The sequence below is a fragment of the Nyctereutes procyonoides genome, unplaced genomic scaffold (genome assembly GCF_905146905.1).
Source record: "Nyctereutes procyonoides isolate TBG_1078 unplaced genomic scaffold, NYPRO_anot_genome, whole genome shotgun sequence".
Classification (NCBI taxonomy): Eukaryota; Metazoa; Chordata; class Mammalia; order Carnivora; family Canidae; genus Nyctereutes; species Nyctereutes procyonoides.
Genome location: NW_026575122.1, coordinates 25,421,658 through 25,447,644, shown reverse-complemented (window position 1 = coordinate 25,447,644; position 25,987 = coordinate 25,421,658). Strand labels below are relative to the sequence as shown.

At 38.2% G+C, this 25,987-nt stretch overlaps 1 protein-coding gene and 1 pseudogene across 8 annotated transcripts in view; both read right to left on the bottom strand.

Moving 5' to 3' along the window:
* ANKS1B (ankyrin repeat and sterile alpha motif domain containing 1B) overlaps positions 1-25,987 on the bottom strand; it is a 1,038,970-nt gene that overhangs the window by 553,325 nt on the left and 459,658 nt on the right. The gene's annotated exons all lie outside the window — the stretch shown is intronic.
* LOC129516832 (regucalcin-like) lies at positions 4,164-5,032 on the bottom strand (annotated as a pseudogene).

Below are 25,987 nucleotides of genomic sequence, written 5' to 3'. Positions count from 1 at the left end.
CACCTTTAGGTATTTCATTCATTTTGAGTCTATTTTTGTGTATGGTGTAAGAAAATGGCCCAGTTTCATTCTTCTACATGTGGCTGTCCAATTTTCCCAACACCATTTGTTGAACAGACTGTCTTTGTTCCATTAGATACTCTTTCCTGCCTTGTCAAAGATCAGTTGGCCATAGAATTGAGGGTCCATTTCTGGGTTCTCTATTCTGTTCCATTAATCTGTGTGTCTGTTTTGTGCCAGTACCACACTGTCTTGATGATTACAGGTTTGTAATATAGCTTGAAGTGATGCCTCCGGCTTTTTCTTTTTTCAACATTCTTTTGGGTATTCAGGGTCTTTTCTGGTTCCATACAAATTTTTGGATTGTTTGTTCTAGCTCTGCAAAAAATATTGATGGTATTTTGATAGGGATTGCATTGAATGTGTAGATTGCTTTGGGTAGCATAGACATTTTAACAATATTTTATTTATATTTATTTATAATAATTAATCTTCCAATCCATGAGCATGGAACATTTTCCATTTCTTTGTGTCTTCTTCAATTTCTTTCATGAGTGAAATAAACCTCTTTGGTTAGGTTTATTCCTAGGTATGTTATGATTTTTAGTGTAATTGTAAATGGGATCAATCCCATAAATTCTCTTTCTTCTGCCTCATTGTTAGAGTGTAGAAATGCAGCTGACTTTTTGCATTAGTTTTATTTCCTACGACTTTGCTGAATTCATGTAAAAAGTTCTAGCAATTTTCTGGTGGAGAATTTTGGGTTTTCTACATACAGTATCACATCACCTGCAGATTATGAATGTTTGACTTCTTCTTTGCTAATTTGGATGGATAGAACTTCCAGTACTGTATTGAATAACAGTGGTGAGAGCGGACATCCCTGTTGTGTTCCTGATCTCAGGGAAAAAGCTCAAAGTTTTTCTCTACCGAGGATAATATTTGCTGTGTGTTTTTCATACATGGCTCTTATGATACTGAGATATATTCCCTCTGTCCCTACACTGCAGAGAGTTTTTATCAAGAAAAGATGCTGCATTTTGTCAACTGCTTTTTCTTTTTTTAATAAAGATTTTATTTATTCATGAAAGACATAGAGAGAGACAGAGACATAGAGGGAGAAGCAGATTCCCTGTGGGGAGCCTGATGTGGGGACACAATCCCCAGACCCAGGATCACGCCCTGAGGTGAAGGCAGATGCTGAACTGCTGAGCTACCCAGGCATCCCTGTCAAATTCTTTTTCTGCATCTATTGCAAAGACCATATGGTTCTTGTCCTTTCTTTTATTACTGTGATGTGTCACATTGATTGATTTGCTGATGTTGAACTTCCTTGCAGCCCAAGAATGAATCCAACTTGTTCATGGTAAATAATCTTGTACTCTTGGATCCTACTGGCTACATCTTGTACTCTTGGATCCTACTGGCTACATCTTGGTGAGAATTTTGGCATCCATGATCATCAGGGATATTGATCTGTAATTCTTCTTTTTGGTGGGGTCTTGGGATCAAGGTAATGCTGGCCTCATAGAAAGAGTTTGGAAGTTTTCCTTCCCTTTCTATTTTTTGAAACAGTTTCAGAAGAATAGGTATTAATTCTTCTTTAAATATTTGGTAGAATTCCCCTGGGAAGCCATCTGGCCCTGGACTCTGGTTTGTTGGGAGATTTTTGATGATTGCTTCCATTTTCTTGCTGGTTATGGGTCTGTTCAGGTTTTCTATTTCTTCCTGATTCAGTTTTGATAGTTTATGAGTTTCTAGGAATGCATCCGTTTCTTCTAGATTGCTTAATGTGTTGGCATATAGTTGCTCATAATATTCTCTCATATTTGTATTTCTTTGGTGTTGGTTGTGATCTCTCCTCTTTCATTCATTTTATTAATTTGGGTCCTTTATCTTTTCTTTTTGAGAAGTCTGGTTAATGGTTTATTGATCTTTTTAATTCTTCAAAGAACCAGGTCCTAGTTTCGTTGATCTATTCTGTTTTTTTTTTTAATTTTTCTATTTCATTGATTTCTGCTCTAATCTTTATTATTTCTTTTCTCCTGCTGGATTCAGGCTCTATTTGCTGTTCTTTTTCCAGTTCCTTTAGGTGTAATGTTAGGTTGCATATTTGAGACTTTTCTTGTTTCTTGAGAAAGGCCTATATTGCTATATACTTGCCTCTGAGGACCACCTTTGCTGCATTCCAAAGGTTCTGAACTGTCATGTTTCATTTTCATTTGCTTCCATGTATTTTTTTAAATTCTTCTTTAATTTCTTGGCTGACCCATTCATTCTTTAGTAGGATGCACTTTAACCTCCATGTGTTTGTGGTCCTTCCAAATTTTTTCTTGTAGTTGACTTCAAGCTTTAAAGCATTGTGGTCTAAAAATATGCATGGTATAATCTCAGTCTTTTTACATCAGTTGAGACCTAATTTGTGACCTAGTATGTGATCTATTCTGAAGAATATTCCATGGCATTGGACAAATATGTGTATTTTGCTGCTTTAGGATGAAATGCTCTAAATATATCTGTGAAATCCAGCTGGTCCAGTGTGTCATTCAAAACACGTATTTCTTGTTTCTCCTTCTGCTCAGATGATCTGTCCACTACTATGAGTAGGGTATTAATGTCTCCTACTATTATTGTATTATTACCAATGAGTTTTTTAAATTTTGTTATTAATTGGTTTATATATTTGACTGCTCCAACGTTAGAGACATAAATATTTACAATTGTTAGATCTTGTTGGATAGACCCTTTTATTATGATAAAAGGACATTATAATGTCCTTCATATCTTATCATAGTCTTTGGTTTAAAATCTAATTTTTCTTATATAAGCCTGGGTACTCCAGCTTTCTTTTGATTGTAATGAAAAATGGTTCTTCACCTCCTCACATTCAATCTGAAGATGCCTTTGGGTCTAAAATTAGTCTCTTGTAAGCAGCATATTGATGGGTCTTTTTTTTTTATCCATTCTGATACCCTATTGTCTTTTGATTGGAGCACTTAGTCCATTTGCATTCAGAGTAATTATTGAAAGATATGAAGTTAGTGCCATTGTATTACCTGTAACATTGCTGTTCCTATAGATTGTCTCTGTTCCTTTCTGGTCTTTGTTACTTTTGCGGTCTCTCTCCATTCAGAGGATCCTCTTTAATATTCAGTTTTACTTCTTCCTTATCAATTTGGATGCCTTTTATCACTTTTTCATGTCAGATTGCTGCGGCTGGGATTTCCAGTACTATGTTGCATAAAAATACTGAGAGTGAACACCCTTGTCTTGTTCCTGATCTTAGAGGAAAAGCTCTCAGGTTTTCACCATTGAGGATAATATTAGCTGTGAGTTTTTTGTATATGGCCTTATTATGTTGAGGTATGTTCTCTCTAAATCCGCTTTGTTGAAAGTTTTTCATCATAAATGGATGTTTTACTTTGTCAAATGCTTTCTCTGCATTGTTAGGGTGATCATATGGTTTTTATCTTTCCTCTTTTTATGTGATGCATCACACTGATTGATTTGCAAATACTGAACCACCCTTGCATCACTGGAAGAAATTCTACTTGATTTTGGTGAATGATTTTTTTAAGGTATTGGTGAATTTGGTTTGCCAAAACCAAATTTGTTGATGATTTGTGCATCTATGTTCGTCAGAGATACTGGCCTGTAGTTTTCTTTCTTATGGTTTTTATCTGATTTTGGTATCAGAATAATGCTGGCCTCACAGAAATGCACTTGGAAGTTTTCCTTCCTATTCTATTTTTGGAGTAGTTTTAGAAGAATGGGTATTAACTTTTAAATTTTTTAAATTATATTTTCACCACTCATTTATTAGGGTATTTGAAGCTTTATGTGTAATAAGTATGGAATGCAGAACAGATATGGTCCCTATCTCTCCCCTTCTAGTAATTTGCAAAGAATCAAGAAGCTTGTTGACAACCAGCTTCTATAACACCTGGTTGACAATCAGCTTCTATAACACCTTTGCAGAAGGCCTTGTAGTATATTATCAAAACTACCTGCCACCCCTTACTTATATGCTCTACCTTTTAAAAGTTGTAAATAAAAATGTAACCCTCTTAATATTTCTTTAATTTTTTGCAACTAGATTGAAATTTCATTTCTAGAATTTTCTACATGCCTTCAAAAGTTCCTCTAGTAGGAAAGAAGGCCACTCATCCTGCATAGGGCTAGGGAGGAACTCCTTTGACCCCTAGGCCAGTTATCTTGAAAACTCCACCAGCTTCAGGCTGTTGCAGAAGACCTTTGGGTCAATTCAACCTTGGACACAGGTCACACACATTTTAGACTAGTCCTTCCCTCTGAAGCAGCATGATGTTGTTTTATGAACAGGCAACTTCACAGTTTAAAGTCTTTTCCCTGTCTTAGGATCTAAAAGAATCACTCTTCCTCCATTGTAACAGGCAACCCAGAGCTCCCCCTCAGCATCAATACACATTCCATCTGGAATTTGTTCTTTCTCCAGCTTGTAAGCATGTCTGCAGTTGGAGAGCTTTCCTGTTTGCAGGCCATAGTCAATGACTGTCAATGTAATAGATGATTTTGTGATCCAGGGACCAATCCAAATCACTGTAGATGTCTACCTGGTCAAAGTGCTCTACCGCGTGGTGGTCAGAAAAAGGGAGTACAGGAACCCCTGGTGTTGCTCCAGAACTGCTGGCATCATTTCCTCAAGCATGGTGCCAGCAAAGTATCTCCCAGTGGGATCCAGCTTCCCATCATTGAACTGATTGTTTTTCTCTTATCTACTGTGGCCAGGACAACTGTTAACTGATCTTCCCAGTTCAAAGCACAGAACTTTGCTCCAATGGTGGCAACATAACCTCCTGCCTGGTGAAGGGTCACAGAGCTGATGGGGGAATCCATGGTCACTTGCTGCACTCACCTGCTGAGCAAATCCTACTGGCAAACCTTTTTTGCAGAAATATCTACAAAGATCAGAGAGGTGGATGCCTCCTCCCACACTGGAGACAAGGCACTGGCAGTTCTCTGGGAAAACATACTCAATCTTAATGGAAGACATTGTCATGGGAAGATCTTGGTACTAGTGACCCTCAGAGAGCTGGCTTGAATTCTTTCTTTCTTTTCTTTCTTTTCTTTTCTTTCTTTCTTTCTTTCTTTTCTTTTCTTTTCTTTCTTTTCTTTTCTTTTCTTTTCTTTTCTTTCTTTCTGTCTTGAGGGAGAGAGCACATGGACAGCAGGGAAGAGGGGGAGAGGGAGAGACAGAATCCTAAGCAGGCTCCTCAGCCAGCACAGAGCTTGTTGCCAAGGCTCCATCCTCTCAACCCTGAGATCATGATGTAAGCTGAAATCAACCAACTGAACCCCCCAGGTGCTCCAGTATTAACTCTTTTTTAAATGTTTGATAGAATTCACTTGCGAAGCCATCTGGTCCTGGACTCTTGTTTATTGGGAGTTTTTTTGATTACCAACTCAATTTCATTACTAGTCATTGGTCTGTCCTAATTTTCTATTTCTTCCTGATTTCATTTTGGAAGATTGTATGTTTCTAGAAATTTACCAATTTCTCCTAGGTTAAATAATTAGGTCATTAATATCCCTGGCTTCTAATTATCTTACTACTTGAAATGTGAACTATGGACCATCATTATCAGTGTCACCCAGAAGCTTGTTATAAATGTGGTTTCAGGCCCCAGCCCAGAACAAATAAGTCAGAATATTTTTTAACAAGATACTCAAGTGACTTGTATACACATTAAAGTTTGAGAACACTGTTTTAACATCAATATGTGTATAATTTGTGCCTATGTATCTATTTATGTATTATCATCTTTATTTACATTTCCTCCCCTTTCAGGATTTTATATTACTTTACTCACCCTAGTAAAAACAGGTGAGTTCAATAAAATAACCTAATTGCACAAATTCTACAAATGACCAGTTATTTCCCAAAATCATCTTCTAAGTATATTTGACTATGAAGAATTTTTACAGAAATATCTTTATTATTAAGGTAATTTTTGATTATTATTATATCAAAATATTGTTAAGCAGCACTGAATTTTTTTCTTTTCTTCTTTTCAAAGCTTTTATTTATTTATTTGACAGACAAACAGAGCAAAAGCAGGGGGAGCAGCAGAGAAAGAGAGAGAGAAGGAAGCTCCACACTGAGCAGGGAGCCTAACATGGGGCTCAACCCCAGGACCCTGGGATCATTACCTGAGTTGAAGGCCGACATTTAACTGACTGAGCCACCCAGGCACTCCTGAGTTTTTTTCTTTTAAAGAGACTTTTTACAAATATCATACTCTTATAATCAATATAATTAATCTAATTCCTCCCCCTTTGACTTAAATTTGAAAATTTATGAGTCATATTCATAGTCTTATTTTTGGTTTGGTTTTGTATTTGTGTATTTATGGCAACATGTGTTTAAGTGACCTGTGGTTGGGATGACATTCCCAGAACACAGAATTTTCAGTTTGAAACCAAGAAAATCCTGGGCAAACTAAATCAATTTTTCTATAATAAAGCTTATTAGGACTGATGACAATTTAAAAAATATTTACAACAAGTAATTTTTTATTTGGAATACTATTAGCATGTTGATTAAATACTGATTTTTAAAAATCACAGAAGGTTATAGTATGAACATTATGACATTTTCATAAAAGAGTAAGTTTTAAAACACCTGCTCCATTTCTTTTTATGGACAGCTTTTAAAACAATCACAAAAGTCTACTCTCATGTGTTTGACAGAAAACTCATCTTCTCTTAATGTGCCATAGTAATTCTGAGATTCCTTAAAGACCAACCTTGAAAATATAACTTTTAACATGGGAAAAATCCCTACATGGTGCATGACATATAACTACCTGAGTCAGTTCTAGGGTCTACTTGGTGACAATCTATTGGGATATCTCTAAGCAAAAGACACATCATCAAGATGGTATATGCAATGTAGAGAGATGGATAGAAGCTATGGCATTTCATCAGAGAGGTACCATATTATCTTATCTCTTTCTTTAAAGTACCAGACATTCCTTCCCTTCAATCTGTAAGCAACAAGCTGAAATATATTGTTTTATCTCTCTATTAAGCAAAATTTGTTGGGCTTTGAATTCCTTTTAGTTAAGGACTAAGACTTTTATGTCTGTATCCCAGTGCCTAACAGTGACCAAAGCAAAAGGAGTATTCCATAGGGATGCCTGGGTGGCTCAGCAGTTGAATGTCTGCATTCAGCTCAGGGCGTGATCCTGAGGTCCAGGATCAAGTCCCACATCTGGCTCCCTGCAGAGAGCCTGTTCCTCCTTCTGCCTGTGTCTCTGCTTCTCCATTTGTCTCTCATGAATAAATAAACAAATTAAAAAAAAATAAGTGCTTTATAAATACTGGCTGAATAAAGGAAAAAGAAGTTTAACTAGCAGTTCCTTCCTTCCTAAATATACTCAGATACTGCCAGCATTGGGGGAAATCAGAAAGAAAAGTTCTGTTTCTTTAGATTTAGTTATAGTCTCAAGAACTCCGAAATAAGGGATCAAGTTTATACAAATTAATAACAATTATAATTAGCAAAAGTGATATGTATTTTTAAAGCATATTCAAACATGATATAATAAGATTACTGATAGGCAGGAAAACATAGTGATTAAGAGCACAGACCCTGAGTCAGAAAGTATGGAAGCAATTTCCTGTTCCACTCTCTTCTAGCCAAATACATGTAGGCAAGTCAATTAAAGGCTCCGTGGTTTAGTTCCCTATCTGTAAATCACAGGTGACAATAGTAAGTACCTAGATACTACTGTTTTAAGGATTAAATGAGTTAATATATCTAAAATATGTAGAACACTTCTTAGTAATAATGTGATTATTTGCCTATAAAAATCTAATTGAAAATGTTAACTTTTGTTGCTAAAATGAAGGACACTGTCTTAACTACTCTAAAATTACTCAGAATTCATAAATGAATCCTGTTGAGTGAAGAAAATTGCTACATAAGGCCTTAGAAGTAGTTACATAAGTACCTAGAGGCCCCCATACAATACAGTAAACCTAGAATCCTCTGCCTTGAATTTGTCAAAATGAAGTAAAAATAGAAGAAGAATAATAAATACTAAGCTGTGAATGCTAATGTCTACTTGGGATAATTTAGTGACAATAAATCTAAGCAGACCCACTGGGTTATGCCAAGGCATTTTCCTAACTAAATCTAATTTGGTTGACTTTTTCTGTTTAATTAGTGAATATTATAATTATGTGTTCTGAAAGTTGTGTGAATTTAATACCATCAAGTAGCACTAAAGCAAAGTAGAGCAAAATACCAAGAAATAATTTCTTTTAAGGACTTGCCTTCTTGTAAGGAATACAATTAACTCCCTAGAGCAATCCTTATTTGCCTACATAATGAATGCTGAGGGAGAGTGAGGCACTTCCCGCTTTACTTCTCATCAATACCTATACAACTTAGTCTGATTTAGTTGAACCTAGGGCATTTTCAATAATTACAAGCACAGGGGTCTACCACAGATTCTCCCACGGGAGAAAATTTATTTTTATATTTTTAACCTCTTGGTTGCCTAAATAGTCAGGGCTAATACCAGATATATGTAAGGACGCCTAAATGTTTTAAAAGTAAGAAGATATAAATTACAAATGGTGCTTTCTTTCATTCTTTCAGGCTGACATCTGGAGACATTTTGTTAGAATATAAAGGTTTTTTTTCTTTCTTTTAATTTTCCTTTTTTTGGTAATTAGATTGCTAGTGATTGGTTAACTTTGTCCTTTTTGGAGATGTGTTCAAGAAATATTTAGGAAACAATATCACATCCTGTGATACTCTTTCATTAATAAAGAAGAGTGAAAGGATCCAGTTATAAAAATAGGCAGTGGGAAATAAAATTGTATTTTCTAGCATCTGCCGGAACCACAGGATTTTTGCTAGAATATAGAAGAAAGTTTTGAATGAGCTTAAAATAAGGTTTGACTCTTTATTTTTATTCTTATTATTTTTTATTTTGGCAGAGAGAACACAAGCAAGGGGAGTGGCAGGAAGAGGAAGAGGGAGAAGCAGGCTTTCACTGAGCAGGGGGCTGGAATCATGACCCCAGCTGAAGTCAAACATGCAACTGACTAAGCCACTCAGGCATCCCAGGTTTGATTAATTCTTAAATGTATTGTTAGTATATTGACTAGAAAAAAATTACATTTGGCCATATTTTAAAAATTCACACCTAAACTTACTTTGGCTTGCTTATCATTTTTTGGATTAGTTCTTGTTTATTTTTAATTAATTGATTTATGTATTTGAGAGAAAGAGAGAGAGAACAGAGAGAGAGAGAGCAGGAGCTGGGAGAGGGAGAAGCAGACTCCCCACTGAGCAGGAAGCCTGATGAAGGGCTTGAAGTGGGGCTCAATGCTAGGCTTGATCCCAGGACCCTGGGATCATGACTTGAGCAGAAGGCAGATGCTTAAACAACTGAGCCACTCAGGCACCCCTACTTCTTGTTGATTAATTGCTTTACTTCTTTCCTTCATCCTACTCTTAAATAAACATTAGGCAAAAATTCATTTACTGACACTGTACTAGGTGATGGAGATTACAGTGGAAAGCATAATCTCTATAATCATGAAGCTTATGATACAAAACAAAACAAATAAAGACACTTAGGGTGGGCTCCCCCATCCAATGACTGGTAGTTTACAAGAGGAAAAGGCATAGCAACATGAGGAGGGAAGGCATGAGGAGATGAGGACAGACTGGAGTCAGGCTGCCATAAGCCAAACAACACCCGGAACCTGCCAAGGAAAGGAAGGATCTTCCTGAGAACCTTCAGAGGTAGCATGACCCTGCTGACAACTTGATTTCAAACCTGTAGGATTCAGAACCTGAGAAAATAAAGTTCTATTGTTTCAAACCACCAAGTTTGTGATACTGTTTTGTGGCAGCCCTGGGAAACTTAACACAGACATGTTGACTTTCAAGTGTCTGTGGAATGTCTAAGTGCAGAGATCAAGGAGAAAGATGAATTTAGAAGTTTTTGAACTCAAGTTTGGGCTGGAGATAAAACTATGAGGAACATCAGCATATGATTGAAAAATAAAGCCATGTAAGTGGCTGAGATCATCCAGAAGCAGTTTGCAGAGGAAGGGAAGAGAAACTCATCTAGAACCCTGAAGAATAGCAACCTTGTATGAGTGGGCACACATGGGGTACTCACAAAGGGAGACCAAGATGGAGGCCAGAGCAGTAGAAGGATAACCAAGAAAGTGCGGTGTCACAGAGCCACATGCAGACAGTGTTTCACAAGCTAAGTGCAGCAGATTGGTCAAGTAAGATAAAGGCTTTGTCCATGATATTTAGAAAGAGACCATCCAGGGGGACCTAACAGATTTCAGTGGGATCGTGGAGTAGTTTTTGAAGAGTCACCAAGAGATAAGAAAGCAAGTCCAGGAAGCATAGACAACTCTGAGAGGCTGAGTGTGAAAGGGAGGAAATCTGTAACTAGATGCAGACACAGGATCAAGGCAAGGATTTTTACATGACTTAATCATCAGTATTTGAGTTTACTTACAGATGCTTGTATCTTTATCTAATGAGGCACCTTGATATTTAGACAATGATGGTAAAACAAATAGAATGGTACCTTACTGTTGAATGGTACCTTACTGTTGACCATAAAATTTCTCACTAAGTTAGAGCAAAACAACTAGGACATGTTTTATAAGATACAAATCTAAAAAGTCAGTAAATGAGAATCTGTTGTTGGTAGAAGTGTTCTGCATAATTTATAAAGAGGGAAATTGTAGGCAGGATAATGTTTTGAAATGCAAAACATCTGACTCATAGTAGAGATGAAGAGCACTGAATGACCCATGAGAGAAACTTATCTTATTGTTCATACAGGGCAGAGAAAATTCAGAACCGATAAGGAATCAGACATCGCACAGCAAAACTACTTTAATGAGAGTGAATCATGATGCCACCCAAGGAAATGAATCAGGTGCCCAGTCTTCATAATTACAGTCCCCCCCCCTTTCAAATTAAAACTAAAGTCAGGTAACAACTAATGTCCCTGTAGAACAAATTTAGCTAAATGGAAATACACAACGGCCTAGGAAGTAATGAAAGTATCAAAGGGATGCAGCTTTTCCAGCAAAGAAAGAAAAAGAACCATTACTTTAAGTGTAATGACATGCCACCTGGCCCCAAAGAGCTTTTAAATGCTTTTATTGCGTCCCGTATTTCAGCTGACGTGGGTGTCCTCCCTCCATGGAATAATTCCAATAGCTTTTTCTCAACACTGAAGTCTTAGGTATTGTACCGGAGGCTCCTGTGGTGAGCATCCTTGTCTCCTCCTGTCTCCTTCCCCTCCAGCTTCCACAGTCAACCGTAAGTCCTATCAATTCTAGATCTTAAACATCTCTCACTTCTCTTCTTCCCCAGAGCTACAGCTCTGATCTAAGCTGCCCCCGACTCACCTAGGCCAAGTCCCACTTACCCTGTCTTGACCCCTCTCAGAGAAGCCTCAGCACAGCTAGCAGGAGCAAGGAAAAATGCAAATGACATCTTGTTCTGCTGCTTAAAACCTTGGGTGGTTTCCCGCTATGGCCACAGCAAACCTATACAGGTCTTTGTGAGGAGTTAAAAAAAAAAATAAAGTAACTATTCCCTCCCTGGGATAAGCAGAGTCAGGTTTTAGACCCAATTTCCTCCTCTGGACAGGCTTTTTATGCAGTGCAGAAACTACCCTTTACCCTAGGAATAAAATCCAGGCTCTTTAAGGTGGTTTGTACAGCCCTCTCCAACCTTGTTTCTGTCACCACTTGCCATTCTTTTGTTCATACTCTCTGATCTTGCTATCCTGGATCAATTTCAGTTCCTTGAATATCCCATATTCTCATTTAATCTTTGCCAAACTTTCCACTGTTTGGAAAAAGAATATCTCCTATCTGTCCAGTTAACTCCTGCTTGATTTTAGGTCTTGACAAAAATATTACTCCCCCTTTATAGGAATTCCAGACTGGGGACCCCTGGGTGGCGCAGCGGTTTGGCGTCTGCCTTTGGCCCAGGGTGCGATCCTGGAGACCTGGGATCGAATCCCACGTCAGGCTCCCGGTGCATGGAGTCTGCTTCTCCCTCTGCCTATGTCTCTGCCTCTCTCTCTCTTTCTCTCTGTGTGACTATCATAAATAAATAAAAAATAAAAAAAAAACACCAAGGAATTCCAGACTGCTTCAGTTAGAATAAATCTTCTTGCCACACAGTTTGCCTGAGCCTAAATGTGCTCAACACAACATTCATTAGGATTTACAGAAATTGCTGGTATAAAGTTTGCCTTCTCTGATGGACTCTTAGCTCAGTGAGGGCAGACTTTGTCCATTTGTTCCCCACTGTATCATCTATGTATAGTAATATGTATCACACCTAATAGATGCTCAAGAAATATTTATTGGTTGAATAAATAATTAAATGCATGGGAAAAGCCTGGAATCCTTGTTGCAGTATAGTGGGAAAAGTTTTGTCAGAGGATACAGGTTCTAATCCTGGTTCTGCCACTTACTTAGTTGTGTGACCTTAATCAAGTTTCTTTACTTTCTTCATCTTTAAAATGTTGATACTATCATCTGTCTTATCTACCTACAAGAAGCTCATAGGTGCAAAGGGGACAATATTTATTGGGTCCCTAACATGTGCAAAGTCCTATGCTAAATATGGCCATCTACAGTATTTCAAAAAAAAATAGGAATCTCTGAAAGTTTATCATTTACCTAAAGATCATAAGTGGTAAAACAAGGACCGATGTCCAAATTTCTCTGGTTCTAAAAAGACTCTACTTTCCTCTACCTCTTTCTTTATTCCTTTCTTTCTTCACCATATTCCTTCAAAATCCATTTGATAAATTCCTCAAGTCATAGGACAAATATTATTTGTTCTGTAAAACCATCTCTAATGCTCTTAGGCAGACTTATATGCTCCTATCTCTAAGTTCATATCATGCTAATATAATAACATTTTACTTTAGTTATTTGCATACCATAAGGGTTTTCAGAGAACATGTCTTTCTATTATTGTATACCCAGTATCTTGACATTAGTACGTTGTAAATGCTAAGTGAGTATTTGTTAAATGAATAAATGAGCTTTCTCTATCTAGTATTATTCATAAATTTGATAATATCAACTAATTTTTGTTTAGTGTCTAATGTAGTTTCACATTTTGTATATAACCAATAATTAAGGCCTCAACCATAATTGCTCATATGCTTGAGGTTACTAAGATTGAATATAATGAACATATGACATGGGTTCTTAACAAATCATAAAGATCTGGTTTTAAATAAATACATATAAGATTATTTTTAAAAACAGCTAATAATTGCCTGAAAGGGAATATATCAAATATGAAGTATGGGGAAATGGTCCAGGCTTATTCTGAATTTGATATTCTATTTTTAATTTTCTATATGGAAACTTCAGGGGACAAATATATTGCTAGTAAACATCAAACTACCTAGCTTAGAGAGTTTGACATATAATTTATTTACTGTAGTGTTAATCAGTTCTAGAGGATTATAATTAATAGTAGAAACAAAACCCTTTAGCAAATTAATGTCCTATAGCAACATCAGTGGGCATGGAGACTAAAACAGAGCGAAGGTCTCCTTTACATTGACATAAAGATGAACACTATTTACTGGATATTGAAATCAAGAAGAAATACAAAATACTTTGAAGTTATGTAATATATAATTTAAATCCTTCATCTAAGACAGCAGCTTGTCAAAATGCTAATCATTAGGAACTCAAAGATTTGTTTGGTTAATAATCCTTCCTTTCACATGTGCTATGTGTTTTCCAGAAGGAAATCTGAAATCTATTATTAGTTTTACATAGCCAACTCTTCATTATCAGAGTTAATAAAAGGAATATAGACATCTGTGCCAATACAAAGAACATAGACATACAATAGGCTTGTTTTAGATCTAAAAGGGTAGATAATACAAAAATTACATCTTTGGCTCTGGAAGAAATGCTGATTCTTTGCAGCATATTTGCCTTCCACTATACTCTATTGGTTTTTTTCTAAGTAAGAAAAACTATGCCATGGGAAACCCATATACACACACAAATACGAGTTCCCTCCAGATCCTGTGAACTGCTTGCCAGGGGTTAGAATTCTGTCAGCCGTATTCATTCTGCTGCACGTTGGATTCTGATCATCACTAATATGTGGAAAGTTCTAATTCTCAAGCCTCCAGGTCCTAAGACAATATTCTCAACCTCATACGTGGCTAATGAAGGAACTAGCACAAGCCGTGGTGAAAAAAATCAGTTCTGGGAAAGGGAAAAAAAAAAAGAGAAGGTCATGCTAGGCCTGGCTTTGACCTTGTGAAAGACCAGGAATCACTGAAGTTATTATTGTGATTTTTAAGATGAAGACTTGGACATTGGTCTATTAAATAAAAAAGGGAAGGAAATTATAAATTAGTGCACATTGTCAGATACATTGCTTTCTAGAGTGATATTAATGATTTTGGCAAAGCTGGGTCAACTGTTTTATAATTATATAAGAAAACCGAATAGTCTCTCAATGTAAATAACTGCTATCTTTTCACCTGTGAAATCAGATCAATTATGTAACAAAAACTTACATTAAAAATGACATTTCTCTCTGAGGCATTTTATAAAATAACCATTGAAAGGTGGGTTCCATGGCTCAGAAGAAAGCAATGTAGTTGAAAGAAAAGCTGGTCTAGCCTTATTAGGTAGATAGAAATAAGGTACATAGTAGGTAGTACAATTCCAATAAAGCAAATATTCAGTTGTTCAATTGTTTGCCGTTTATTTATCATCTATTGTAAGTCAATCACTACATGAGGCACTGGAAATACATACATCTTATTTGAGATATAATCCCTGCATTTAAGGAGTCCACAGACATCTAAACAGATACTTCTGTATAAAATATCTAAGAGTAGAGGTGTGTGAAGAGTGTTAGAGGGGCACGTGGATGAAAGAATCATTGGAGTTATAGGAGGGTTCATAAAGGAGGTCACCCTTAGCCAAATTCCTCACAAGAGTTAAAGTTTACCAGAAAATTAGATGGGAAGGCATACCAAGATAATGGAAGAGTTTTCTATTAATCAAGAACCATGAGCTTTAAGAACAATGTACTTAGGAACACATGGTGTATATGGATAGAGATAAATAAATAGGAAGTTAGGGTCAGGTTATCAAGGGCTTTGTTGGACCTGTGACGGCATTTGGATATTCTTATATGGTGACAAGATATAAGATGGTTCGTGAGCAATGGAGTGGCATGATCAGATATATGCTTAAAAAATTAACTCTGCTAGCTTTAAGAAAAAGCTAGCTCTGGGAGGAAACATCAATAATTTAAGAACTTCAGGTTCATATGATCCCTAATATAGTCTCCCACCCTCTGGTTTATATTGCAAGATTTCACTTTCAGAGCTTTAGCTTCATGACTTAGTACCTCTTAAAATAAAAACCATTATTTTGGGGGAAAATGGTATTATCCGTGATGCATAAGTGCATTAACTGAGCTAAGCTTGGGGATGTGAAGTAAAAGAGACAATTTGCAAGAGAGAAAATTTTCACTCTCAACCATGTGTATAATCTCAATGAGAGCAAGGGATGGGCGCTGATCAGGGAGGTTCCTTTGGGGCCAGGAAAAATGGAGCCAGTCTTCTTTTCTCCCAAATCAAGGGAACATTGGACACTGTATTAATTTTCTGCCCCTATGTAACAAATCACACACACCCCCACACCCACAAGCACAAAACAGTGTCTTACAACATGCATTTATTATCTCAGTTAAAGGAGTCAGGAGTCTGAGTGTGTGGTAATTGGTCCCCCTAGAAGGGTCTCACGAGGCTGCAAGCGAGGTGTTGGTGGCCAGGACTGCATACACACTCAAGGGGGTCAGAAATCATGAGGTCATCATAGAATTCTGCCTAATAACAGATGCCATGAGTCAAGTGGGAAAGTAGAAATTACAGAGCCTAGAGCCAGACAGGCAGGGAACAACTGGTCCAGCAAGGAGGTAGGAGGTTATCTGGGAGAAATATGGAACAAGTTCTATCATAGGCTTGCTCACTCATGTCAGGATGCATAAAAGAGAAGCCTGCTTTCAAGGGCTAGGCAGACCCCACAAAGGGCACCGCCCCAAAATAGACAGGGTGTAGAGGAAAAAAGGAAAAACGTTCTCCCAAAGGAGATTGTAGAGATAGAAGATGTGAATTCAGAAAAAGGCCTAGCACTTTGGAAATGATTTTCAACTGAATACAAAGAGGGGATTTCTCCACAGCACAAACCTGGAAATAACTTGTTCCCTCCATCAAAAAAAAAAATACAGTTAACTTTTCTTCTACCATATTATATTGAATTATAATCATCACCTATATGGATATCATACAAATATAACTGATAGGGAGATTTTTCAAGAGATATAAGCTGTCTGGTAGAGAAAAATCTATCAAGCAAACTGGACAAGATCATTAGAGAGATATATGCAGCCCTGAATCTGAATCGCAAAGAAAATTCAAAGCAGTTGTATTTTCACACAAATTAACAGAAGGTACAAACAAGAGAAAATTGAGTTAATGAAAGATTAATTTTTTTAAAAAGAGATGTTCGGGGATCCCTGGATGGCAGAGCAGTTTGGTGCCTGCCTTTGGCCTGGGGTGTGATCCTGGAGACCCAGGATAGAGTCTCACATCAGTCTCCCGGCATGGAGCCTGCTTCTCCCCCTGCCTCTCTCCTGTCTCTGCCTCTCTCTCTCTCTCTCTCTCTCTCTCTGTGTGTCTTTCATGAATAAATAAATAAAATCTTTAAAAATAAATAAATAAAATAAATTTAAAAAAAGGAGATGTTCAACACAAAAACTCTGGAACAATCGTTCTTTTGCTTTTGCTTTGATTTTGGATAGATTAGCACTTGTTGAAAGTCTGGCTTTCCTCAGCAGTAACACAACTCCAGCTTTTGCTGCCTCACACCCCAGAACACATGAAACAGAACAAATAGAAATTCCAACCCTGCTCATCAGTAGACTGACCTGCCAGTTCCAAGCAGTTTTGTGGATTTAAGATTCTGATTGCCTGGCTGGACTCCTAGCACCTGGCTGCTCTGCGTTTTATGGAATTTTTAGAGTCTAGGCTCTCTTTGTTGCCTAAACCTGTAGTAATAACAGCAACGTAGATAATAATAATGGTCACAGTTATTAAGCATTTGTGAAGCTATATTAATTAGGCATGCACTATATTCATAGATTTTTCCATTTAGTGGCACTGGTTCAATGTAATAGGGATAGTATTTTTCAAAGACGATATTGATATATTTCCATTCTTAAATTTTGCTTATTAGGACCTCTCTTCCCCCAGGCCTAGACTGGAGACTTAATGCCCAGAAGAGGAAGAAGGTATAAGCCCCAGACATTTTAAAAGGAAACGGGATGAGATAGGGAAAATTGAAAAATAGTTCTGTGTATGTGTGTCCTAAGCTTTTCCTTCCAATTTTATCTGGAAAGCCTGTAATATAATAGGTATTAGGAGAACATATGGAAAGAAGGGTCTAGGCACCAAATCCCATCTAGATTCTGGGCACTTCTGAGTACACTTGGTAGTTCTGCATGGTATGGACTTGCAAGGTCTTGATAAATTTTTCTAAGTCCTTCTTACTGTCCTTATGTATGACGCCCAGGGTTTTCTGTGGCCTCCAGAAGGGGGCTTCAGAGGCATCTGGGCTGAAAGTCAAGTAGGCTGTCAAGGGGCCAGCTTGGCAAGGAAAGAAGACTGCAACAGAGGCCAGAGTGGACAGAGGGCAGACATGGCTGATATGCTGGGTCCACCTCACCAGTGAGAGATGAGCTGAGGTGAGCAGCCAGAAAGAGCTAGCCCTAGTGGTAACAATTTTGACTTAACTATATCATCCACAAGCTGTAGGCACACTGGGAGGGATACTCACACCCTACTGTCTATCCCTTCTATGTTGCCTGCAGGGCCCACATGCTAACCATTTGTTAGGAATTTGGACAAAAAGATAATTTAAACTTTCTCCACTCTCCTCAATCTTTGCCCTTATTGATCCCTCACAAAGGATGACTTTGCTTCCAGTTCATAGAACAAATGGGAGCCATCTGACAATAAAATGCAAATTACATCATTGCTTCTTGCTTACCAGCTGCCAGCAACTAGTCATTTCTTTTAGGTCTCTTTGGGCCTTAGGATAAAGACTTAAAATCTTGAACATAGCCTACAAGGCCCTGAGTGATTGGCCTTTTACTTCCTCTGTAGACTCAGCTCCTGCCATTTTCTCCCCTTTCTCTGGAACCTGTAGTTTCATGTTAATTTCTACCCTAGGGATTTTTTCCCCCAAGATGGTAGTCCTTCTTTGAAGTATAATCTTCCCACCCCACCTTGGCCTAGTTAATTCCTCTTTGTGTCTCAGAGCCTAACTCTTCCTAGCAAAGCTCTGCAGACCCCTGCATGAGATCAGTCATTCAGATAGTCTCACAGCTACACTCTATTTTATGCTGCCCTGAGAAACCAAGTCTTATTTTAACTAATTTCATTGAGAATAATAAGTTCTCACCTGATTGTTTGCACTAAGCCATATTACCCCAATATTCTATGAAAGATATTGTCATATTTTTAAGTATTAAAAAAGTTAATATTGTCTTTTTTTTGTCAAGTACCTACTAACCTATACGTTGCCTTCTATGTGGTGTGCAATGTGTGCACAAAGGCAGCGGAGAAAAGTCATGAGATCCCAGAGCCGTAAGAGGAAACGAGAAAGTATAGAAGTGACATTTTATGATTTATCAAGAACTGATAAGAATATGTTTTTGCAATTACAGGGGCACCTGGGTGGCACATTCGGTTGAACATCTGACTCTTGCTTTTGGCTCAGGTCTGATTTCAGGCTCATGAGATCAAGCTCTGGGTCAGGCTCCACACTAAGCATGGAGTCTGCTTATGTTTCTTTCTCTCCCTCTTCCTACGCCCTTCCCCCTCAAGCTCCTCTCTCTCTCTCAAATAAATAAAATGCATCTTAAAAAGAATATATTTGTACTATATTTGTGCTTTTTATAAAAAGCTTTCCTTTTGGACCTAAAATCAGGGTCTCTTGAAAGCACCGCATTTAATAATCAATACTTAAGATACTTTGTTTAATGCATATTTTTAAGGAAATAAACCTCAAAGGTATAAATATACATCATTCTATCAGCTCACCCTAACCCTCAGCATGGAGCTTAATGATCACCTCAACAGCCTGGCTTTGCTCTTCACTCCAGCTAGAGCCCAAAGCTCCCCTCAGCTGCCTGTGTGTAGTTGGCTGCTAGAATAACACTGTTTCAGCTTCAGGAGGACTATTTTCATTCTGTGTGAACTAATTAAAAGGAAGGCCTTCGTTTGTCTTTCTGGCAATCCCCAAGCAGCGTGAAAGGTCCATGCCACCTTCTCTGTTCTAATTTTAGTTCTCCTCTAATGTTTCTTCTCCCTTGCAAAAAAGCATCCTATGCTGCTAAGTGCTTAGAAGCTTTTGTTTTTTGTTATTTCTACCATTTGGGAGGAAGTACTTTTCCACCTTACATTTTTTAGATATCCCCTTTCCTATCATTTTTTTCCAGCAAGAGGTGATGGTTTGAAACTACTAACAAAACTAGAGATAATTAGTTACCTAGGTAGTTAACTCAACTTCCTCTTCCCCAGTAATTCACAACACACCTGTGCAGGATAGATATCTTCATTGAGGAACTCAGATCTCACAGAGGCCACTCTTTTGGGTAAGGCACTGTTTCTCAATCTTTTAAAACTGACATCCTTGACTTTTGATAAACATAAAATTATCATGTAGCTTCCCTCCACCCTACCTCACTGTCTCAGCTACCTACTTGGCTTGTCCACTTGGATATCCAATAGTGCTTCAAATTTAAATGACCTAAACTGAGCTTCCTCATAAATTCCATTCTTCCAATGGTCAGAAGGGCCCCAAATCCTTGAGCCACACCTTTGGTCTCCTAACATTTTCTCACACTCTGTATTGAATACATCCAAAAAAACATGTTGCCTCTACCTTTAAAATAGAAGTAGAAGGGGTGCGTAGGTGGTGCAGTCAGTAAAGCAAAACTATTGGTTTCAGCTCAAGTCATGATTTCAGGGTCATGAGACTGAGCCCCATATCGGACTCTATGTTCAGTACAGAGTCTGCTTGAGATTCTCCCTCACTCTCCCTCTGCCCCTCCTGCTCCTGCTTTCTCTCTCTCTCTCTCTCTCTCTCTCTCTCTCTCTCTCCCCCTCTCTCTCTAAAATAAATAAAAAGCCTTTAAAAAATAGATGCAGAATTCTAGGGATGCCTGGGTGGCTCAGTCAGTTAAGCATCTGACTTTTGATTTCAGCTCAGGTCATGATCTCAAGGTCATGAGATCCAGCTGTGTCAGGCTTCATGTTGGGTATGGAGCATGCTTAAAATTCTCTCTCTTACCTCCTCTCCCTCTGTCTCTCCCCCTCCACTCATGCTTTCTCTTCTCTCTCTCTCTCTCTCAAAAAAAGAGGCAGAATTCTACCACTGTTTACTACCTCTATTTTATTATTTTTATTAATTTTTATAGATTTTATTTATTTATCCTTGAGAGACACAGAGAGATAGAAAGAGAGACATAGGCAAGAGGAGAAGCAGGCTCCCTGCAGGGAGCCCGATGTGGGAGTTGATCCCAGGATCCCGGGATCATGCCCTGAGTTGAAGGCAGGCGCTCTACCATTGAGCCACCCAGGTGTCCCTCACTGCCTCTATTTTTAAAAAAAGCCTGCTACCTGAGCAAAAAGAACACATTGACAACCATTAGGGGTACCCCAAAGACTGAAAGATCCTATGTGGCCTCTCAGGTCATTGAAATGTTTCATAAGAGAAGGAGATGCATGGTGGTCAAGAGGAAAACAAGCTCCCTGAAGGAGCGATTCTCAATGGAACCCCACCCTCAGGGGGCCCTGGGCAGCTAGGGAACAAGAAAAGAGGTCTTAGCATCTCAGGGAAGGTTGGAACAAAGTATAGAAGAGAAGAGATGAATGTAGGGTAAAGTTAATCTGCTTTGAATGATACACCGGACCAGATGGATTTCACAGATATCTACAGAACTTTACATCCAAACTCAACTGAATACACATTCTTCTCAAGTGCACATGGAACTTTCTCCAGAATAGACCACATACCGGGTCACAAATCAGGTCTGAACCAATACCAAAAGATTGGGATTGGGCAGCCCTGGTGGTGCAGCGGTTTAGCACCACCTTCAGCCTGGGGTGTAACCCTGGAGACCCGGGATCGAGTCCCACAGCAGGCTCCCTGCATGGTGCCTGCTTCTCCCTCTGCCTGTGTCTCTGCCTCTCTCTCCCCCTATGTCTATCATGAATAAATAAATAAAATCTTAAAAATAAAATAAAATAAAAATAAAGTCTTTAAAAAAAAAAGATTGGGATCGTCCCCTGCATATTCTCAGACCATAATGCCTTGAAGTTAGAACTAAATCACAACAAGAAGTTTGGAAGGACTTCAAACACGTGGAGGTTAAGGACCATCCTGCTAAAAGATGAAAGGGTCAACCAGGAAATTAAGGAAGAATTTAAAAGATTCATGGAAACTAATGAGAATGAAGATACAACCATTCAAAATCTTTGGGATGCAGCAAAAGCAGTCCTGAGGGGGAAATACATCGCAATACAAGCATCCATTCAAAAACTGGAAAGAACGCAAATACAAAAGCTAGCCTTACACATAAAGGAGCTAGAGAAAAAAAGAGCAAATAGATCCTACACCCAGCAGAAGAAGAGAGTTAATAAAGATTCGAGCAGAACTCAACGAAATCGAGACCAGAAGAACTGTGGAACAGATCAACAGAACCAGGAGTTGGTTCCTTGAAAGAATTAATAAGATAGATAAACCATTAGCCAGCCTTATTAAAAAGAAGAGAGAAGACTCAAATTAATAAGATCATGAATGAGAAAGGAGAGATCACTACCAACACCAAGGAAATACAAACGATTTTAAAAATATATTATGAACAGGTATACGCCAATAAATTAGGCAATCTGGAAGAAATGGACGCATTCCTGGAAAGCCACAAACTACCAAAACTGGAACAGGAAGAAATAGAACACCTGAACAGGCCAATAACCAGGGAGGAAATTGAAGCAGTCATCAAAAACCTCCCAAGACACAAAAGTTTAGGGCCAGATGGCTTCCCAGGGGAATTCTATCAAACGTTTAAAGAAGAAACCATACCTATTCTACTAAAGCTGATTGGAAAGATAGAAAGAGATGGAGTACTTCCAAATTCGTTCTATGAGGCCAGCATCACCTTAATTCCAAAACCAGACAAAGACCCCACCAAAAAGGAGAATTATAGACCAATATCCCTGATGAACATGGATGCAAAAATTCTCAACAAGATACTAGCCAATAGGATCCAACAATACATTAAGAAAATGATTCACCATGACCAAGTAGGATTCATTCCGGGGACACAAGGCTGGTTCAACACTCGTAAAACAATCAATGTGATTCATCATATCAGCAAGAGAAAAACCAAGAACCATATGATCCTCTCATTAGATGCAGAGAAAGCATTTGACAAAATACAGCATCCATTCCTGATCAAAACTCTTCAGAGTGTAGGGATAGAGGGAACATTCCTCAACATCTTAAAAGCCATCTATGAAAAGCCCACAACAAATATCATTCTCAATGGGGAAGCACTGGGAGCCTTTCCCCTAAGATCAGGAATAAGACAGGGATGTCCACTCTCACCACTGCTATTCAACAAGGTACTGGAAGTCTTAGCCTCAGCAATCAGACAACAAAAAGACATTAAAGGCATTCAAATTGGCAAAGAAGAAGTCAAACTCTCCCTCTTCGCCGATGACATGATACTCTACATAGAAAACCCAAAAGCCTCCACCCCAAGATTGCTAGATCTCAAACAGCAATTTGGTAGCATGGCAGGATACAAAATCAATGCCCAGAAATCAGTGGCATTTCTATACACTAACAATGAGACTGAAGAAAGAGAAATTAAGGAGTCAATCCCATTTACAATTGCACCCAAAAGCATAAGATACCTAGGAATAAACCTAACCAAAGAGGTAAAGGATCTATACCCTAAAAACTATAGAACACTTCTGAAACAAATTGAGGAAGACACAAAGAGATGGAAAAATATTCCATGCTCATGGATTGGCAGAATTAATATTGTGAAAATGTCCATGTTACCCAGGGCAATTTACACGTTTAATGCAATCCCTATCAAAATACCATGGACTTTCTTCAGAGACTTCGAACAAATTATTTTAAGATTTGTGTGGAATCAGAAAAGACCCCGGATAGCCAGGGGAATTTTAAAAAAGAAAACCATATCTGGGGCATCACAATGCCAGATTTCAGGTTGTACTACAAAGCTGTGGTCATCGAGACAGTGTGGTACTGGCACAAAAACAGACACATAGATCAATGGAACAGAATAGAGAACCCAGAAGTGGACCCTGAACTTTATGGTCAACTAATATTCGATAAAGGAGGAAAGACTATCCACTGGAAGAAAGACAGTCTCTTCAATAAATGGTGCTGGGAAAATTGGACATCCACATGCAGAAGAATGAAACTAGACCACTCTCTTGCACCATACACAAAGATAAACTCAAAATGGATGAAAGATCGAAATGTGAGACAAGATTCCATCAAAATCCTAGAGGACAACACAGGCAACACCCTTTTTGAACTTGGCCACAGTAAGTTCTTGCAAGATAAATCCACGAAAGCAAAAGAAACAAAAGCAAAAATGAACTATTGGGACTTCATCAAGATAAGCTTTTGCACAGCAAAGGATACAGTCAACAAAACTCAAAGACAACCTACAGAATGGGAGAAGATATTTGCAAATAACATATCAGATAAAGGGTTAGTTTCCAAGATCTATAAAGAACTTATTAAACTCAACACCAAAGAAACAAACAATCCAATCATGCAATGGGCAAAAGACATGAAGAGAAATCTCACAGAGGAAGACATAGACATGGCCAACGTGCACATGAGAAAATGCTCTGCATCACTTGCCATCAGGGAAATACAAATCAAAACCACAATGAGATACCACCTCACCCCAGTAAGAACGGGGAAAATTAACAAGTCAGGAAACCACAAATGTTGGAGAGGATGTGGAGAAAAGGGAACCCTCTTATACCGTTGGTAGGAATGTGAAATGGTGCAGCCACTCTGGAAAACTGTGTGGAGGTTCCTCAAAGAGTTAAAAATAGACCTGCCCTACGACCCAGCAATTGCACCCTTGGGGATTTACCCCAAAGATACAGATGCAATGAAACACTGGGACACCTGCGCCCCGATGTTTCTAGCAGCAATGTCCACAATAGCCAAACTGTGGAAGGAGCTTCGGTGTTCATCGAAAGATGAGTGGATAAAGAAGATGTGGTTTATGTATACAATGGAATATTACTCAGCCATTAGAAATGACAAATACCCATCATTTGCTTCTACGTGGATGGAACTGGAGGGTATTATGCTGAATGAAATAAGTCAATCGGAGAAGGACAAACATTATATGTTCTCATTCATTTGGGAATATAAATAATAGTGAAAGGGAATATAAGGGAAGGGAGAAGGAATGTGTGGGAAATATCAGAAAGGGAGACAGAATATAAAGACTCCTAACTCTGGGAAACGAACTAGGGGTTGTGGAAGGGGAGGAGGGCGGGGGGTGGGGGTGAATGGGTGACGGGCACTGAGGGGGGCACATGACGGGATGAGCACTGGGTGTTATTCTGTATGTTGGCAAATTGAACACCAATAAAAAAGAAATTTATTATAAAAAATAAAATAAAAAATAAAAATACAAAAAAGTTAATCTGTTTCATAATTCGAAAGTTAATTTAAATATGTTTGGAGATCAATGTATGGAATGGCAATGGAAAGTTTAATTTAAAAATAAAAGCCTTACATGGTCCCAAGAAAAAAGAATAGGAGAGAGCAATTAATGGCAAAAAATAAAGAGTACAGCATTTGGATCCATAATATACCCTTTAACCTACAAGGGATCAGCATAGAAGGCGCAGGTTTCAGACTGATAAAAAGCAGGACCATCATTTGCTGTCTACAAGAGACTCATTTTAGACAGAAGGACACTACAACTGAAAATAAAAGGTTGGAGACCATTTACATTCAATGGTTCCAAATATACCCTAAAACTATAGAACACTTCTGAAGAAATGAGGAGACACAAAGATGGAAAATATTCATGCTCATGGATTGCAGATTAATATTGTGAAAATGTCAATGTTATCCAGGGCATTTAACTATAATGCATCCTATCAAATACATGGACTTCTTCAGACTTAGAACAATATTTAAGATTGTGTGAATCAGAAAGCCCAACAGCCAGGGAATTTTAAAAGACCATATCTGGCTCACATGCAGATTTCAGGTGTACTACAAGCTGTGTCTCAGACAGTATGTACTGCAAAAACAGACATGATCAATGCAGAATAGAGAACCCAGAAGTGGACCCTGAACTTTTCTGGTCAACTAATATATGATAAAGGAGGAAAGATTATCCACTGGAAGAAAGACACTCTCTTCAATAAATGGTGCTGGGAAAATTGGACATCCACATGCAGAAGAATGAAACTGGACCACTCTCTTGCACCATACACAAAGATAAACTCAAAATAGATGAAAGATCTAAATGTGAGACAAGATTCCATCAAAATCCCAGAGGAGAACTCAGGCAACACCCTTTTTGAACTTGGCCACAGTAACCGGAGAAGGACAAACAGTGTATGTTCTCATTCATTTGGGGAATATGAATAATAGTGAAAGGGAATATAAGGGAAGGGAGAAGAAATGTGTGAGAAACATCAGAAAGGGAGACAGAACATAAAGACTTCTAACTCTGGGAAATGAACTAGGGGTGGTGGAGGGGGAGGAGGGCGGG